At 34.4% G+C, this 20,089-nt stretch overlaps 1 protein-coding gene across 1 annotated transcript in view; it reads right to left on the bottom strand.

Moving 5' to 3' along the window:
* The window catches only part of LOC150097401 (two pore potassium channel protein sup-9-like), a 173,651-nt gene that overhangs the window by 2,604 nt on the left and 150,958 nt on the right, over positions 1–20,089 (bottom strand). The window lies entirely within an intron of this gene.

Here is a 20,089-nt window from a genome sequence, read left to right as displayed (position 1 = left end):
GAATTTTTAATAATTTAAGAAGTGCCTGAAAAAACTGCAATTATAGATGTCTAAATTTAATGAACAACAGCTTTCATAACAAAAGGAGAGAGAGAGAGAGAGAGAGAGAGAGAGTTTATTAATGTTATTTACACATTGATTGATGTTATTCGTGGATGAGTTTAGTGGGTTAAATATATCGATGTTTAACATTGATTTTTGTATGTACACTGTGTGTTCCCAGGAGTAGTTTGTCAGTTTATGGATTAAAACGCTCAGTTTCCGGAAGTAGAAAGCCTTACTATCTCCGTATGGGACCGGCTAAATCGCCCTCCATCGAAAAGTCCTGATAACGATTCTTGCCGTTCTAGATGAGATGTGACTTTTTTTTTTTATTTTTTTTTATTCAAAGGGAATCGTTGATACCGACTGACACTATCAACAACAATAAATGAAAAGAAATACAAATAATCCTTCATCTAGCTATGTTTAATTCCCCAAAGAAATTTTGGAAATCGGTAGGCATCTGGTCTTCATCCTTAGCCATCACTAATAGCGGAATCAACGATTATCGATGAATTTCAGAGTCACCGGGGAGCGAATCTGAAACAGTGTGTCTTCTATGGTTTCAGAGAAGCAGAATATAAACTGAGTTTCCTTGAGGGAAAACCATGTTTGCTTGTACATCTATCGACTAATTCTGGAACCTATTGAAAAATATCCGAGAAAAAATATAATTGTTCTATTAGTTTTGTCATGTTTGTCGAGATTATAAGTTTTTGAATGTCATTTTTATGTTTTTTTATGTTAAGTAGAATAACATAATTTTCGCTACTTTTTTTAAATTTTTAAAGCTTTTTTTGATGGAAAGGTCATCAAAATTGGGTTGAAGATGCTTAGACTTCTAAATGTTCATTATTTATCGTGTGACTTGACCTGTTGAGAAAATTTATAATAATTCTCGGCATAAAACTAAACTTCCAGTCCTTGAAAGTGAAGGACAGCCATTAGAAAGTGTCTAAATTTGTCTGTCGACTTGATTAAAGTAGCAACCGAGGTTAGACATTGTTGTTGTATCAGGATTTGCTTTTGGTTTGCTTGAGTGCTAATGAATGACAGTGTAATATAGGCTAAAGTCACATGGGAAGTCATGTCAAGGACTAATGAAGCGAGAAGTGCGTCTACTTTGTTTCCCTACACAGCATCACTCTCGAGGATGGACACTTGTGACATATCCACATGTTGTCGTCACATCTCCTGTTAAAAGGCGACCGAAAACTTTCTAGATGTTTATCCAACATTTCCTTTCTCTCTCTTTTCCTGTTAGTCTTTCCCAATTATCTGACATAAGAGGGAATAGTTGCGTTGTCATAATTGTTACGTGCATCCCTATTTAGCGCATGCGTACACGCACCGCATATAGAGTATACATTTACATTTTGTTAGAGAGTCAAGTTCGTTTGCGTGCCCTTTAATCGAAAAATAAACTAAAACTATCCGATAACACGAACTTGGCCGAGTAATTCTTGCAGTTGGAGTTCACGTGCACGAATTTTAAATCACAGTTGATTAGTTATAATCTCAACTAGTTTCGTGCAATTTATAGTATATACTTCTTCAGGAGAATGAAGTAAAGCAATGATTACAACAAAAAAGTTAACGCATCAAGTAGTAAGGAAACCACATCATGAATAGCGCATGCGCCGCATTGTGAGTCTATTTCGAATATTTCTGAACGTATCTACTGACACGTTTGGAACCCATTGTGATTTGTCCAAAAATTTTCCATGTGGTTAAATAAACCGAACGTCAAGTTGAATATATTAAATATAATTTATTAAATTACATTTTATAGTATAGTTCGTTGTTTCTTTTTCATTACAAAAATCAAGAATATTTAAGTGCCTTGCTATAGTATGCATCATCATCATCATCATCATGCGTATCAAGAATTTAGGCCTAGCATGGCCTGTTCCGGCCTTAGAAGTCATCGTTGAATCGTTTAAGAGGACGTCCTGGTTTTCTTTTTCCTAATGGCTAGTACTTTAAGGCTTGTTTTGGTAATCTTTCTGTTTTCATTCTTTGAACGTGTTCCATCCATCTATGTTTATATTTTTTAATTTTTTCTATTACTGGTTCTTGGTTTAATTCTTTCATAATTTCTTCGTTTCTTTTGTGATCAAATAGGGTATACTTTGCAGTTTTTCTCATAAACTTCATTTCTGCCGTTGTTAATCTTTGTTTGTCTTTTTTGTTTTATTGTCCAGATTTCGCTTCCATACATTAAGACTGGTAGGGCTAATGTATTGTATACTATAGTATAGAATGCTATAGTATGCATAACTTCGTAAAACATATTGGCTATTTTTGGGCTATTTTATTAAACTTTTTAATATTTAATTTATTTGTAGTTAGCAAATCCCCCTGAGAGATGCTTGCGTTAAAAGCGACGATGTTTCTTTTTTTGCATAGATAATTGTTCTTGTGGCGTATGATATTTGTATAGCCGCGTGGGAATATAGAGTTATTCTTCTGTTTTTACATCGGGCAAGTTCTAGGTGAGAATATCTAGTTGAAATTCTATCGTTTTTCTAGAGAAAGTTTGTTAATATTTGGAAACATTGTTCTTTTGCTGGGAAGTAAACAAAAAATATCACAAGATATTTCCTGAGTGATTACAGCCTTTCACACAACGTAAATCAAAACACAGTTTCTGTCAAAGGTTGACTCTTCTACCTGACAAACACACGGAACTTTCACTTCCCCACTAGCTTTATATTTTCTTCCAGAAAGGAACATCACAAATGCGCTGTCACAGTTGAACAGTTCAATTTTGCAATATGTTCCAGGCAACGTAGAAAATCTCTACAAAGAAACGCCACCATAAAAAAGAAAGAAAGAAATAAGAAATCTGTGCACATCAGCTTTCTAATGACTTTTTTTTCCCCGATGATTTTCTACTACTTTGTCGTGACTACTTTAAAAAAAAAAAAAAAAAAAAAAAAAAATGCACACTAGCCTTGAGACACGCGAGCATTTTTTTTTTTTTTCATATTTTGTAGATTTACAAATTTTTATGTCACTTTGATGTAACTTTACTGCATAAAATAGAAGGTAGATGACTTTTTTTTTTTTTTTTTTTTTTTTTTTGAGAAAGGATAAAAAAAAAAAAAAAACCTTAACTTGTTTCAAGGCGGGATGAATAAAAGTAAGGACGTTATTTGGCAGGTGGTGTGTTTCATAAACAGACAGAGTTGCTCTTGCGTGATCATTATTTTTAGCCCATTTAAGGCCTTTAAACGTGAAAATGCTTTGATGCCACACATGCACACAAAACGTTTGTCTATAAAAAGTCAGTATTATCTTTACTGGGAATTGTACACTGGCCATATTTATTTATTAATTTATTTCATTATTATCGCTGTTGCAGTTACTGTTGTTGTGTTTCTGGTTTAAATTAAGCTTATGTAATTAAAGCGCGATTTTTTTTTAACATAAAAGAAAAATAGGATGGACTATTTCTGTCAGCGGAAGGATATGAGTCGAAAGTGCTACTACACAAGAACATACCATGGTATGCTATAATTGGAGAAACTAACCGATCAGTAGGTGCTTTTGTCGGTGTATAATGTGTTTTTAATGCCGAAAAATGTTAATGTTGTTCCCCGCTGATCATCAAGTGAATCCCGTTGAAATTGGTATTAACAGTTCTCTCGAAAACTAAAGTATCATAACAAAGAACAGAATATTTAAAAGTTTTCAACGTGGTAAAACTTTCAAAAGACACGATAACTTAAAAACAAATAAAAAAAAAGCTAAACTATCTTTCGCATCTGTTAAGATATTCCAAGATGATTACAAGTTCGATTTAGAGCTGAGAGGAGCTTAAAACTTTTAGGCTAACGTGTCTGTTTTTCCTTTCAAAGATTGCATGCCAGCTAAAGGCTTTGCTTTCAGTGGTATTTCGCTGAATTAATTTTTTTTTTTTTTGCTGACCATGCAAATTATTTTAAAGTGGATATTAGCACAACCCAAATTCTTGTCATGAATGCAAAAGGTAATTTCATGGGGGCGAAATGAAAGTCTCAGGTGATTAAACTTTCCATTTCGTTTCTAAATAACCTACTTTCAAATGATAATCTTTAGTCACAAAACTACTTAACCGAACCTTCATTTGCCGCTCAAGTAAATATGCCAATAAATAAAACTCACTCAGTAAACAGTAGAAACACAAAACACAAGGAAAAAGTGGATTTTTGGAAAGATGGAAAAGATCAGTCGCTACATAAAATGCAGACGCTATTCGCATTATTAGGATTTCAAACACGTGATTTAACTTAAATTTTATTTTGACGTATTTTTATTTATTTATTTTAAAATTAGTATTCCATTTTTAGAAATATTTTAAAATATATTAAGCATTTGTTTTTTAAATATTAAAATCTATTTTGAAAACGAATTTTTTTTAAAATGTTATTAATAATTTGGAAAACAAATCGGGAAGAACAAAGACAGTCACTCATTTAATGTTTTGTTGATTTGTGGTGTCTTCTGTAGGTGGTAAAACAATTTTGATTGTTTGTTGTCGAGTAAGACGATAAAATAGACTGAATTGACAGCACTCGATGAAAAGGATATATCATTTTCCTTCATGAAATATACAAAGTAAATGAAACACACAAGAAGCATAAATATAGAATTACGTTCTCAAGAACGAAATAAGCGATGATGATAAAATTTTCGCAACACAGTGTCCCCCCCCCCCTTTTTTTTTTTCTTACTTAATAACGTAATCGTATATTTTGCTCACGCAATAAAACGCTTTATCATTCATATGCGATCAAAAAATATCATTATCTTAAAGCGAATCTGTTTTGCGAAATGTAGAAGTATAAATATCGACGCAAATGATCATTTAGATAGTGAATTGCACGATGCTATCTGTAACAAGTGTGCGTGCGTGCGTGTGTGTGTGTGTGTGTGTGGAAGAAAATACTTGATGGAAGAGAGGGAACACTTAAAGAATTTGTCATAACAGCGACACTTTTTTGTACTTGAAAACATCATTCCTAACACGAGCCTTATGTTATTAAAGGGTCTACAAGATGTGATATCGTATGGGGGAAGATTCGCTTTACCAAATGTCCCGATCTTCCCTGACCAGCACGGGTAAGAAAAGGATGAAGGGCGGGGGAAAGAGATATCGAACGTAATTTTTCGTTTTTCTGATAAACATGCCGTTTGCGGTAATGTAGCCGTTATCATTTCTAAACTTTGACATTTTTATATTGGAAGACGTCAATTTCGTAGAAAGTGATTTCGGTGGTTCCGTGATAGAAATAGAAGCGCGTACTCTCTCTCTCTCTCTCTCTCTCTCTCTCTCTCTCTCTCTCTCTCTCTCACACACACACACACACACACGCACGTGTGCACACGAAGGAGAGGAGAGACAGGTTTGAATTCATATTTCATCGCTTATTTTTTTATCTCCAGCGACGTGCCAAGTTTTCTTTTCAATTTTTTTTAAACAAGTTTGCGAGTAGAACCCTTTAAAATGTTATAAAAACATACCCAATTTCTCAAGTATTAGTAATGATATCACGTTCACCCGTTTCTCATATTCCTTCTGTGTATTCTCCCTATTCTAGTACTTTCTGACGTTTTACTTTTGTCCACTAGTTTTCCGTATTTTGAAAACATCCTAAATTCCGTCTTCGTATTTGAGTTTTTTTTTGTGTGTTTCCTTTAAGTGTGGAGTTTGCTCCACTTTCGTTTCTCTTTTGTCTGATTCAACTTTTGTGTTTCTCCTTTTTTGGTGGAGCAATAGACGAAATACAAATTCGACGGAGCAACTTTATCTTGAGCGTCATCAACTCGGGTGAAATAGTTAGCAGAAGAAATGAGGCAATAACAGAAGTTATTGCTTGGACTGCTTTGCTTTGGGAAGCAAAAATGTACGAAAGCATAAAAAGAGAAATGAGTGCATTGGCTGATATGCTGAAAGATTTAAGCTAACGAATTCATTATGAAAAATGGTTCTTGAAGATGTGAATGCACCCAGAGAGAGAGAGAGAGAGAGAGAGAGAGAGCACGATATATAAACAGGAAAGAGAACGATAAATAAAATTATAATAAGACAGATATACATAGTCCAAAGATAAATAGGGAAAAAAGCACTAAATGAAATAAACATGGAAACAAAAAATGTGCGATTTGCGCATGAACAGGAACTCGTGTCAATTAATAAAAGTCTTCTTTTTATTTTGTTTAAATTGCAGCACTGGACGAGTCAAATATGAATCAGTATAAGAAACGAGATTTGATTTTAAAAGTTCTGATTTTGTCCGAGTTATTGGTGATTTGAACAGTTACCACCTCATCCGATCCCTGTAAAGTTTCTATTAATGCTACTGTCTATTTGTGACATGCTAATAATTGTTACGTAATCTATTTTTATTCGTTTTACTGATTCATCGGTCTTCGGTTAAATCTATACACAGTGCAACTTTCTTATAGAGATGTTCGGCCATATGAATGCAGAAAGAGGAAAAAATCTAAGATTAGCAATGATAGAAAGTAAAAAACAAAGTGTTAAAACTGTCGGTAAGAAAAATAAAGAGAGAAAAAATAAATAGAAAGAGAATCGAAATGAAAAACTAAATCAAGAGAAGAAGAAAGATAGTTAAAAAGAAAAACGAAGATAAAAAAAAGAAAGAAAAAAGAAAGAAAAATCCGATAAAATAAACATACATAGAGTGACAAAACATAAAGATTTAAGAAATAAGATATAAAGAAAACTAGAGAGAAAGAAAAAGCTAAGGAATACGCAGAGATAAAAAATATAAACACAGTTAAAGAGAGAGAGAGAGAGAGAGAGAGAGAGAGAGAAAATATACAAAATTTAAAAGAAAGAGTTATCAGGAAAAAGATAAATCTAAAAAATATTGAAAAAAACCGAAATGAAGGTATTAATGTGTTAAGGGAGAAAGATAGTTGAGCGAACGATAAGGAGATGAGGAGAGAAAGGAAAATAAATGGATGAGATTGAAAGAGAGAGAGAACAAATGAAATAGCAAGAACCGTTTGAATTAATTATTCTATATTGAATACGCTAAAAGAAATGACATCCTTGTTTAATCAAATCACAGATTCTTAAGACCGTAACATCATTATTTTATTATTGAGTTCACTTTAATTCATTACCTGCCTTTGTTCTTCGTAAGACTCCTTCTTTAAGACGCTAATGGCCGCTGTTTGATACGTTCGGGCAGCTTAATGACTTCTGAATTAAGTTGCCTTGTTGCTGAAAAACTAGCCTTCTCTCTCTCTCTCTCTCTCTCTCTCTCTGTGTGTGTGTGTGTGTGTGTGTGTGTGTGTGTGTGTGTGTGTGTGTGTGTGTGTGTGTGTGTGTGTGTGTGTGTGTGTGTGTGTGTGTGTGTGTGTGTGTGTGTGTGTGTTCTCTTTTCTCTGAGATAATTCGACCTCTTCTATCATTACTAATATTACGTCACGTGTTCATCCATTAGATTAAAGTCTCATTAGGTTGGCTATGTACGAAACAGAAAGCATAACATGTTCTCCAGCTGTCGTCTTGCACAGCAGTAGTGGCATCTAGCGTGATCATGGCAAACTACAAGCCATTTCTGAAAAGCACAAATAATCTGAAAGCGAATCTTTTATTCCAATGATACAAATGCATTGGTGCAGTAGCTGAAATTCAAGATGACCCAATTAGAATCGCAGTCAGGTGGTGATTTGAAAGGGTTGACTGAGTAAGCAGTGGCCTTAATAAGAGTTGTTTGCACTATGGAATTACCACGATCTGATAAATCACGAGCTTCAAAGGTGCCTGTTTTCTAATCAGACCAACGCTGTGAAAATCAATAGGACCAGTGTCGGTATCGCACTTTGGCAAGTTGCCCAACTTATCTAGTTGTACACATTCATTTAACACTAGTGTTTCCCCAAACTGTGGGATTCTTCACCCCCTACGGATAGCCAGAAAATGCATTTAGGATAACGCGAGACAAAACGAAATATCACAAGAGAGTAAAGATCGAGACTGACAGCTAAATTAGCCTTTCAACATTTATCTGGCAACTGGCTTGAATTTCCACGAAACAGGATTCGTAAGATAAATTTCAATATCGGGAAATAGTACTCGTCTGGGGGGGGCACAATTCGAAAATAATACATTCTTTCATATAGGCCGGAATACGGAATCGATTTGACTTCTGATCAGCATTAACAATGACGAAACAGACCAACCATATCTACGAACAAAGGTTCTGACATACATTTTATCTTCTTTCTCGTGTTTTTTTTTTCCTTTTCAGCGACGTTTTTTGGTGGAAAGGAATGAACAGAAATAAATCACTCCCGAAGGTATCACTGATGCAAATGGAAGAACTTTAAAAGAAAGCGCTACGACGTAGCCAATCAACAAAAAAGAAGGTAAAACTGGAAAAGAGTGCGTGATATTGAAGAACTTCAGTGCTGTCAGCTGCGAAAGATGGGGTTTCTTGTATGCTAAGTGATGAAGCCTGGAAAGAATTCTCTCTCTCTCTCTTTCTTTCTTTCTTTCTCTTTCTAAGCAAAAACTAAAGTTAGATCCTCATTTTGTGCCTTAATTAACTACAAATTTTATATTACTGTGTGTTTGCTATTAAGATTTTTTTTTTTTATTAAAGAGATACAGAAGTAATGCATTCTCACTTAAGGAAAGAAAATAATATCCATTTATTCATTACATTTCAAAGTAATGAAATCCTGTTTTTTGAAATATCGTATATCTCATTATTTGCGCGAAATCCTATTCCGCATCGCAACAATATCAACAGCAAAGCAAGAAAAGTACACTCCATTAAGGTAATACACAGACCTTATGACTTTTTAATATAACGCGATATTTTGATTTTTTAATACTTCCTCCGCCAATTGGTTCAAAAGATAAAAGATACAATAACAGACAAACGATATCCTAATGATGTTTTAGGATATCGTTTGTCTGTTATCGTGTCTCTCTCTCTCTCTCTCTCTCTTTCTCTCTCTCTCTCTCTCACACACACACACACACACACACACACACACACACACACACACACACACACACACACACACACACACACACACACACACACACACACACACACACACACACGCACAAACACATTTTTTCACAATTTAAAGCATAAAACATGATGCGCAATGTGCTATTTAAACATCTATAAATTTCTACTAGATGGCGTATGTGAAGAGTTCGATAACTAAAAATAGCAATATCATACTTAGTTACGAGAAAGATATCAATAATGTTTTCCATTTCTTTAATAAGAAAAAAAATCAAATATCTTCCGTTGCTTTTCCGTGTTATGGCGACCATATCTTCTTTGATTCCTGTAGGTTTGCTTTCTAACTTTGTGTGTGTCGAGAGTCTTCACTAAATTTCCGACAGTGTCGGTAGGAAATGATCCGATCTGATTTATGGCATCGTATTTGGAAACTACGAACAGTTGAGGGCAAGATAAACTGTGATGCCGAGAGAGAGAGAGAGAGAGAGAGAGAGAGAGAGAGAGAGAGAGAGAGAGAAAGGCGAAGAAATGAGATAAAACAAAGTCGCACGCAACTAACTCATGGCCTTCTGACACTATTGTTTTGAAGATATAAAAATATCCGAAATTCTATCCTTGAGTAATCTTTCATCAGAAATATGTCTGTGGCACGTGCTTGTGCATTTCAATATCCAGTTGAGCCAGAAGTAGATTTTTTTTTTTTTACTTTTAGCAGTTCAACATGGAAATATTAGAATGACCTATTGAGGTTCTTGATGAGTTCTGTAAGTTTTTGTTTTGTTATAGATAGATTTTATTTAAAAACAATAATTAAATGATATTGAAATTATTACAAGAAGAAATTTCAAGCTGTCAAAGATTCTCGAATTGATAGTATTACAGCTCTCTTTCTCTCTCTCAATTGCAAAGCAAGAGGAGCACATTCCATAAAGGTAATACACGACCGTATGACTTTTAATATAATGCGATATTTTGATTCGCGTTATATTAAATTGCCATTGCATCTTTTTTTTTTTTAATTTTGCTTTTTTTTTATCACGTGGAGAAATACATGACAAACCTCTTTTTGTATTCCTCCAAATATTTTGGAACTACAGTGTACACAAACTAAAGCTTTTCGTTGCCATCCACTGTTCTAAGAGAAATTTCATCACATATTAAAGTGAACTCAACTAACTTTTCGGAAATATTTGATTACCGGCAAGTATTGGCAGTTTTCTTGATATATTTGTACATTTTGCTGACAAAGCTTGAACTTCGATAACAATGTTAAGAGCTTTATAAATGGCTTATCTCTTTAATTGAAATACTCTGATAGAAATTCTGTTGTGGTTTACCCGTTTCAGGAATTTATTATGGCGTGCAGAGTAACGATATTAGACTTATATTCATTTGTGCAAATCTTCGAGATCAAATTTAAGACATACTCATTTATTACAGTACTTCTGGATTTTTATAATCATGAGCAGGTGTCCTTATTCACTCGAAACACGATTTTATTAACGTTAAATAAAGATCTTGTTAACATTAATGAAATAACAATCTTCAAATAAACGCAGACGATGAATTATATAGCGAAATCTGATTGTAAACATCTGTGTCCTTATCTCATTCTTATATTATGGATTTTATGATTCCATGGATATTTTATGCTTATTTTTGGTTTGCATTTTGTTGGTTTCATTAACTATGTTTATGATATCAGTTATTTGTCAGTTATTTTTTCATTTAATTTGTGAACATTCTGTTATTTTCATATATATTGAGAGTTTCATTTTTGCATGTGCGTTTTTCATTTTAATTGTTTTAATACATTTTGTAAGTTTCATTCTTTATGTAATTTTTGTCAGTTATTATTATTATTATTATTATTATTATTATTATTATTATTATTATTATTATTATTATTATAAAGATAGACCTCCAGGGAGTCTGGACTCATCAGGGAAGGCCATACTATTCGCACCAGCTATCATACTTATTCTCAAATTCATTCACACTGCTTTCCCGAAACTGATGAGGATATGAACCGTAGCCTCATCAGTTTCTTCCAGCATAATTCCACCAATATAATACGAAATTAGATATCGAATCACCCCAAACTATACGACATTACATTTATGAAGATTGAAATGGCACCCATTTTCCCATGCTCACAATTCAAATCATTCAAAGTATTGCGTATCAGCAGCATTCCTGATTACCCTACCTATCTTTGCATCATCACCAAATAGCTGTATATAGCTTGTCGTTAACGTACAGATTGAATAACGATGGAGCAAGGACTGATCCTTGAATCTTGCAGATTCACAGTCAGATATTTTGATATCTGTTAGTCAGTCCTCCTCTTATCCATGCCAATAGTTTATAATCCGATACCGTATTCTCCAATTTATGCAACAGTCTTCCATACTGTATTCTGTGAAAAGCCTTAGCAAAATCCAAAAGAATCATGGTGTATTCATTCCCTTTGTCTTGTTCAATGGTAGCATTGTTACAGAATGTGAGCAAGTTGCAAAACATGACTTTCCCTCAGTAAACCCATGCTGTTCATTGCAAAGTAGAGATTCACTGTCAACCCATTTATAAATGCAAGCCCTAACAAATTTTTTCAAAATCTTCACCACCTGAGATACCAATTGGTCGATGTTGGATACATCGGTCTTTGCATCACCCTTGTGCAATGGAATTACCATACATTCTTCCCATTCTTGTGTTATTTTCTTTGTTCCGAGACGCATATTATACAGCCTGGTCAAAGGAATAGCCAGGTCAGCTAAACGCTCCTTTAGCAGACGTGCTGATATCCCATCAGTCCATATTGCTGAATTCTTATCAGTTTAATTATCTGCATGCTCTTTTGCATACTGTAGTCTGTGGTCTGCACGACACAGTTCGACAACTTGCAGATATCTGTTCTTATATAGTTCCTTATGCAGACATCGTTACACATGCTGATAGGTCTGAACCGGACGAACATAGAATCGTTCTCTCTTCAAAATCATTTCCATAAAAACGTTCCCATCATTAACACAATTAGCTAACATTATTGCTCTCACATTCTCAAGATTCTTCCCATCAGAAATCAGTTTTCGTGACTCTCTGTGTTAGGTCTTATATAAATAAATAACTTTTCAAGACTCCTGAAATTTCCATGAACTTCACTCCACACATCCAAAAACTCGCATCCATTCCTTATACCTAGCCTACGCAACGAACCATTTGCTATCATAGCTTTTTTTGTAATTAATTTCCATCATATCTTGGTAATATACTAACAATTTTTATTTTCTCTCTCTTCACTCTCGCTTCTTCCAACAACTTTTGATAGCGTCTCTCATACTGAATTTATCGCTAGTTAAATCATTGGTACCTATAGAATTACGACGACTTTTGCTTTTCTGCTTTTTCAATTGTTGCGTTATTTACATTATATCAGTTTCATTGTTTATGTTGTTTAAATTCATATTATTGTTTATGCTCGATTTTAAATGCGATTTTGCAGATATGTTCCAATATTTTCTATTATATCAGTCTTTGTTTATCCATTATCGAAACAGGAATGGAACTGAGTATTTAGTTTCTTATAAAATCCAATCCATCCATTTCTATACTTTTTTACGAAATAACCGAAATTTTCGTTTTTAGTAGACTTATATTAACAATTTCTTTTTTTCTATTTTTTCACCCTATTTCTAATTATCCGCACAGCTTTTCTTGTCTCGGTTTACATTTAGATATTAAAATATAATATTTTCTAGCATTTAAGTAGTAAATACCAGCTGTGGTCATTGAAAAATAACATATTATGGAAAAGATTCCAAACTATTTTTGTGTACAATAGAAAAGAAAAAAAAATCCCGTTCACGTACATTAGTGAGGGGGGGAAAAACCCTAAACGCTCATTTCCTATTAAGCCCACTTTGACGTTTGAAACGATTTGCGATAATCTGGGTATAAATCGTTACTACTCACAAAACGATATCATTAAGATCTTAAGATAAATTCTTCATATTAACCTTCTTCTTACTTCTTATTCTACAACAATTTCTTAAGTGAAAAATTTCAATTGTCTTGTTGCTGTCGTCTTTGTAAACGGAGTGCTTCTTCTTGACACATCTTCAGCCCTTATCTTGGATTTTGTCCTTTTTGTGTCGAGTATCCTAAGACCCCGTCTAATCATTGAGTATTCATCGCTTTGTGACAGACGTGTTTAAGGATGCACAGAGTGTCGCCACTCAAGCATCAGATCTTTCTTCCTAACATCTTACACATACTACTGGGGGGGGGGAAGGTTTGTAAGATCAGTCTCCTTTCTTTACAATTATCTTTCTTGGCACATTGCCCAGTATTTAAGTGGTTTCACAGAGGCTTTGTGCAGCTTTTCACTACAGCGTTCTTTGTTATGTCTTCCCCTGTTCTTTCCCCTTCCTTATGTTTTCAGCTGTAGTTAGTTCCCATTCATCCTCTTCCTAGCAGCAGAATGGCTTGGATTTTTGTAAATTGTACATGCTTGAGTTATTTGGAGTACAGGCTTAACCTCAATGCGGCATCTTTCTCTACAAACACATCAATTAAGAAATATTCCGTTTCTTTAAGCTATCTCTCTTTTTCGCCACATACACATGTGTGGGTTTTTATTTCTTATATCTTCTTCTGGAATAGAATTTTTTTTTGTTATTTCAAGGGTTATTTTCTTGTTAAATTGTTCATAGTTTTGTAGGGTTAGTATATATATATTTTTAAATAACGTGTTCAAGCATGTAAAAGAAAACGAAATATAATTTATTACTCCTATATATCTAGCTCAAAATGTCATGAGCTTCTTTTAGGAGAAAGCAGCGGAATTAGCTAAAATATTAAACATTAATATACTCGTTCATGTATTAAATTCTGAATACAAGAACGAGTAATATAATATGCGCATAATATCACGTGTTTCGGTCGTAGCTGAATAGTAGGAGGAAACAGTATTATAGAGAGTTCAGAGACGTGGGAATAGTGGCATAATTAATTAACTGATTAATTAATTAAAATTATAAACAATTAAACGCAATCACTTCCTAAAACTTGAAGATAGGCATTCAGTTTGCCAGATTAAAATTAGGACGGTGGAGTAATGCTTCACATGATTCAAAAAATAGATGATCAAATTTGAACCTACTGTAGTGTAGTATAGTATCATAGTACGGTTCCAGTGAACTCTGTGTCTAGTGTCGATTGCATAAGAAGCAAGGCCTGAACTTAAGATTCCAAAAATATTATATAATCTTGATGTTCTCGGATTCTAATAGTAGCAGAACGGCCAGTCTGTCGCAAGTAGCAAAGATGATAACATAAACACCAGGCAAGGTTAAAGGTGATAATGTATCTTTGATTGGTGGTAAGAAAGATGACAACTTCCGGGCTGGTTTGAAGATGGTGTACAAATTATATCTGCGAAGGGTCCTTGCTATCTGTTCAGATGTTCCTTTAAAGTAGGGTATGCTGATCCTTTTAACATCAGATTTCAATCTGAAAGAGGGACGATAATTATCAAATAGTTTCTGTATCAAGGTCATCTAGCTGTATCCATTAAGTAAAAGAGTAAGTTTTATTTAATTCTTCTAATAGAAGAGACGCAGAATAACAAATTGTGCGTGCTCAGTGTACAAGGTGTTTGATAATACCTATTTCTGTGAACGATGATGATCCAAAAATGCGTGGGTATATCTGTCTGTAAAAGATGGCTTCCTGTAAACAGAAAATCCAATATTACCAGCAGAGTTACGATGCATTAGAGTATCCAAAAAAAATGGGGAGCGTCGTGTTAGATTCACGTTCATTAGTCAACTTGATGCGAGCATATAACGAGTTTATCCAGAAATAAAAATATTTCTGTTTCAGAGTGAGACCAGATTGCCAAGACGTCATCCAAAAAATGCATCCAAATGCGAAGTTGAGGAGAAATAGTGGTAGAAATCCGATCCTCTAAATGCTCCATAAAATAATCAGCCAGAGCATATGATATAGGTCTACCCATGAGAGTGCCTTCGATCTGCTGAGATAATTTATAGCGCCAAGTAAAACAACCGGCATTAATAATAAACTTGAATAAACTGACGATCATCAGGGTAATCTACTTGTAAAAGCTGTAGAATTTCTTGTAAACTGTGAAACTTATATCAAAGGAAACTATCAATCCAGACTCTTAAATGTGATCTTTAATTTAATATCTAAAATAGTTTTGAAGTCAAAACTATTTTTGTGAGAGTTGGTTTTTCTAACTTAAATTACCTGCTTTGGCTGATTATTTTATAGCGTATTTAGGGGATCGGATTTCAAACATTTCTCCTCAACCTCGCTTTTGACTAGGTTTTGTGGATGCTGTCTTTGCAATCTGGTCTCACTCTGAAACAGAGCTACTTTAATTTCTGGATAAACTTCTTATATATCCGCATCAAGTTCACTAATGAACGTGAATTTAACAAGAATCTCCAAAATCATAACGCTGCTAGTAATATTGATTAATAATAGTATTGATAATATTGATTTAAGATTGCTAAGCAGTTGGTAGTCCGCGCGGTTAGCCTAGTGGCTTTGCGCTTCGCAACTATATGCCAGGGGAAGGAGTGTCCTAGGTTCGATTCGCGTCGGAGACGCGAAGAGCTTCAGGATCTGCCGTAGCCAAGTTAGCGGGTCTTGGGCGTGGACAGTAGGTTTTTTCCACAGTTTATCCTGGGGTTTTTCATCCCGCAAACCGGCCCTGTGAACATACAGGATACGGCCATAGGATATAGTACGGCAAGGAAGGCAACGGAAAACCACCTTGCTCATAGTCACTTCCCTAGTATGGTAGCATAGCTTCCCCTACCATCCGTATGGATGAAAGTAATCAATCAAAGTAGTTGGTACAGTGGGATGAATTAGTATAATGCATATCTTCATCACACAATTTTTTGAATATATTAGCACCATGTTTATGAATTAGATGCTCTGCACACGTAAGATAACTTTTATTGAGAAGTCGCGTATTGCAGATCAAAGTATTTTCACATGAAATAGGAAAACATTTTTTATTTTATTTTATGTTTTTCTAGGGAAGCATCAGAAGTAGTTTTATTAGAAAAACAGTTACTAGAACCGGCACACGAGATTCACAGAAATTGAGTACTGTTGGTTTTAAGTGTTAAGTGAATTTATGCCTTGATCCTTGTAAGATCTTTTCCATTAAAGAGAAGAAGACAGCCTGCTCTTTCGCTTGATGTTTGCGAACTGGGATTTGTTTTATTCTTTCCCAGTGGATTTTCTTTTTCTTTCTTTCTTTCTTTTTTTTTTTACCAGCATGATGTATACATCGGAGTGTCGATGCTGTCAGAAATGCTCTGAATCGGTAGTGAAAAGTCATATAACTAACATTGTTGCTTGGAACACTGGTTAATGTTTTTCGTATGATATTTCTCTTTTTCTGTTTTTCTAAATTTATTCTATTGAGCTCGACGACAAAATAACAACTTTCCTTAAAGAACATTTTCTTTTTCTTCAATAGGATTTCAAGTAATATTGCAAATTCTTAACGTATAGAAACAATTCACTGAATACTTTGTAAACACGACATTTGATTATCTTCAAATTTTGTAGTGTTTAGCTTAATTAAATATACCTATCACGTTATACTGGAGCTTTGTAAAAGCACTTTAATTTTGTTAATTTATTTTTGTCTATTATTTGTTATCTGCATTGTGTCTCCTCTCTTTTAATTTCAATATTTATTTATTGTCGATTTTTTTTATTATTTATCGTATGCATTGCGACTTCTGTGTTAATTTCATTCTTTATATGTTGTTGATTTTATTATTTTTTTATTTATCACTTGCGTTGTGACTTCTGTGCTAATTCCATTCTTTATTTATTGTTGATTTTATATTTTTGTTTTTTATTTGTCGTCTGCATTGTTAATTTCATTGTTTATTTATTGTTGATTTTATTTTTTAGTTTAGATTGTGACTTCTGTGTTAATTTAATTATTTTCGATTTTATATTTTTGTCTTTTATTTGTCGTCTGCATTGTGACTTCTGTGTTAATTTCATTGTTTATTTATTATCCATTTTTTATATTTTTTTATCGTCTTCATTGTGACTTGTGTGTTAAGTTCATTGTTTATTTTTTGTCTAGATTGTAAGTTCTGTGTTAATTTCATTATTTATTGTCGATTTACTTTTTTCCCTTTATTTGTCGTCTGGATTGTGATTTCTGTGTTAATTTACTTGTTTATGTCTTTATGTTCAGTTTTATTGTTTATGCTTTTCTGTTCGGTTTTCTTATTCAGTTTAATTTCCATGAAATGGCTTTCATTTTTTTTAAAAATTTTCTTTAAAGTCAATAAATCTTTATTTATTTATTATTACTTGTATTCATGTTAACTATTCTGGTGAAAGTAATGTACGTGTTCATTATCAACTAACAAGAAAAATACAGTTGGTTACTTAAAAATTAAAAGCGAACTTCGAAATTATCAAATAAAATAAATGAACTTTAAATGCATTTCTTTGTCTCGAGTTCTTTTAAGTAGACAAGTGGCAGTGTTTTCTGAAATAACTCTATAGACGGTACCGCTGACATTCATTTATGGGAACCTTTTCCTCAAACTCTGCTTGTGTTTGTCTGATTTTCTGGTCACGTACAACTTCTTCAAATGTGAAATAGCTCTTGAACTTAAGATCAACAGTTATCCTTTTTACTATCCATCGGATGATTTCCCACGGGCCATCTTCCCTAGATTTTAGTCATTCAGACTTAGGAATTCTTCATTGCTCTTACATCAAGAATAGTTAAAGAAACAATGGGTTTACTTAGGGAGATTGGGCAGAGTTTAATGTCAAGAAGGCCACGCTTTCCTATAAGTAATGCTTTTCCTTAGATGAGAAGATTACGTTAATCCTGGCGTAAGGCAACGGTAAGGTATGGTATCCTTTAATTGAAAACGGAAAACAGTATATTCAGAAGTAGGATATATAAATGGTGGGTTTTGAAAATGGTTCTTGGTTTCAAGCGAGATGGATTGAATTACTTAGAATTAATAAACTCGGCTGTCTGGGTCATAAGACAAAACTTATGTAAAAATATGTTCATTAGACAGTGGCGCACCCAGGGAGGGAGGGAGGAAGAGGGCACGGGCTCCCCCCCCCCAAAAAAAAAGTAAAAGGAAAAAAGTAGAAAATTTTGCAAAAATCTTTTCCCAATTAAAATTCATTTTTTATTTATGTTGTCTCGTGTCTTCTATTTCTATACTACTTATGAATTAGGGGTCACATAAGGTGGGAATACCCTATAGCTCTCGGCCGCTGTGAACGCAAGATGAACGAAGTAGTGCTCGGGCGGACCGAACGGTACTTCGTTTGCCCGAGCCGGGTCAGAGGAGATAACGGGTATAGTGTATTGGCGATCACTGCATATGTTCAGTTATAGGTCGTATGTAATGAGTAGTGTCTATTCTCAAATCGTCTACTCAACTCAGCTCCCCCCCCGCCCCCGCCAAAGATTAATCCTGAGTGCGCCGCTGCATTAGACTTTTTTTTCCGATTTGTGGAAGATAAACTTTAAATTTAGGGGAAATGTCGCTTTTGTCTTAATCCTGAAATTCGTATTGCTCAGAATCTTTCCAGTGAAATGAGAGAGAGAGAGAGAGAGAGAGAGAGAGAGAGAGAGAGAGAGAGAGAGAGAGAGAGAGAGACGCTTGATGAAGATAAAAAGACAAAAAAAAAAGAGAACGAAAATGTAAAGAGTAGATCACAATGAATGTGAGAAAAAGAAAGAAATAACACAAGAACTAGAAAGAGAAAGAAAGTGAGAGAGGAGAAACATAAAAAGAAAGAAAAAATGAATAGAATTAAAAGAAAAGGACATAGCGTGTATATGAGGCAGAGAAAGAGGGAAGGATAAATTTAAAAAATAAACAGAATATAGAAATGCAAGAGAAATAAATGAATGACGGAATACAGAGAATATAGAAAGAAAGAAATACCAGAAAAGAAATGAAAATTTCTAACGTAAACAAAGGCATATAGAGAAGAATAGCGACAGAGAGAGAGAGAGAGAGCAGAAGTAAAGAAGAAAGTGAGAACAGACTAAAAAGACTGCCGGCTTCCGTACGAGACAAGCTGAGACATTCACAGACGAGAAGAAAGAGATTAAAGACTCAGGAAAAAGAATGGAACGAACACGAAGAGACAGAAAGAGAATAATAGACAGAATGAAAATTAGAGATGAAAGATGGCCACAGAGAGAGATAGAAAAAGAGAGAGAGCACTAAAACCAGAAATCTGTAATGGGTTTTGCGATGCTTTCTTTTCCACAGCCGTGGAAGCATCTCTGAACCTGCAGTTAGCTCATTTCTTTCTTCATTTACGTCATCCGCTAAGGAAACAATGGAAAAAACCACGTGACACACGCTGTGAACTTTAAATTGACAATAACATGCTCAGATATGCACGAGAGGGACTAAAATGCATTCACAGAAAGAGGCCGACATTACGTCGTGCACCCAATCACGCCTTTCTGTTTAAGCTAGTGCAGCACGCGCGACAGAACAGATCCTTCCTCGTATAACAGGGAAATACGTTTCTATATTTAGCCCAGTATTTCTTTGTTAGGTCACAATGGCTGGCGTAATCTCATAATCCGTGACCCTGGAACCACGTCAAAAATACGTCATTCATGATATTAACGGTACACATCCTTCAAATCCCCGTTGACGAAAGCGATATTACGACATCGTCGAAATTAGAGGAAATGTGAGAAAGATGCTGAGAGAGAGAGAGAGAGAGAGAGAGAGATTTGAAAATTGCTAAACCGTATTGCAAGTAAACAGCTTATGTGTCACTAGGGTTCTAACTATCTGACATAATCATCTGATTCAAACCTCCGTTTCATACATGCAGCAAAATGTATTCTTAGTAGTAACTCCCCTTGCATCCTCGCAATAGAAAAAAGTTAAAAAAGACCCGGTAACCTCTCGTACTTTTTTTATCTGATAATTCATTCTTTCATGACAGCAGAT

This window comes from Typopeltis vanoorti, chromosome 17, assembly GCF_054136105.1.
Source record: "Typopeltis vanoorti isolate ZY-2024b chromosome 17, IOZ_Tvanoo_1.0, whole genome shotgun sequence".
Taxonomy (NCBI): domain Eukaryota; kingdom Metazoa; phylum Arthropoda; class Arachnida; order Uropygi; family Thelyphonidae; genus Typopeltis; species Typopeltis vanoorti.
This window is presented reverse-complemented; position numbering and strand designations above follow the sequence as displayed.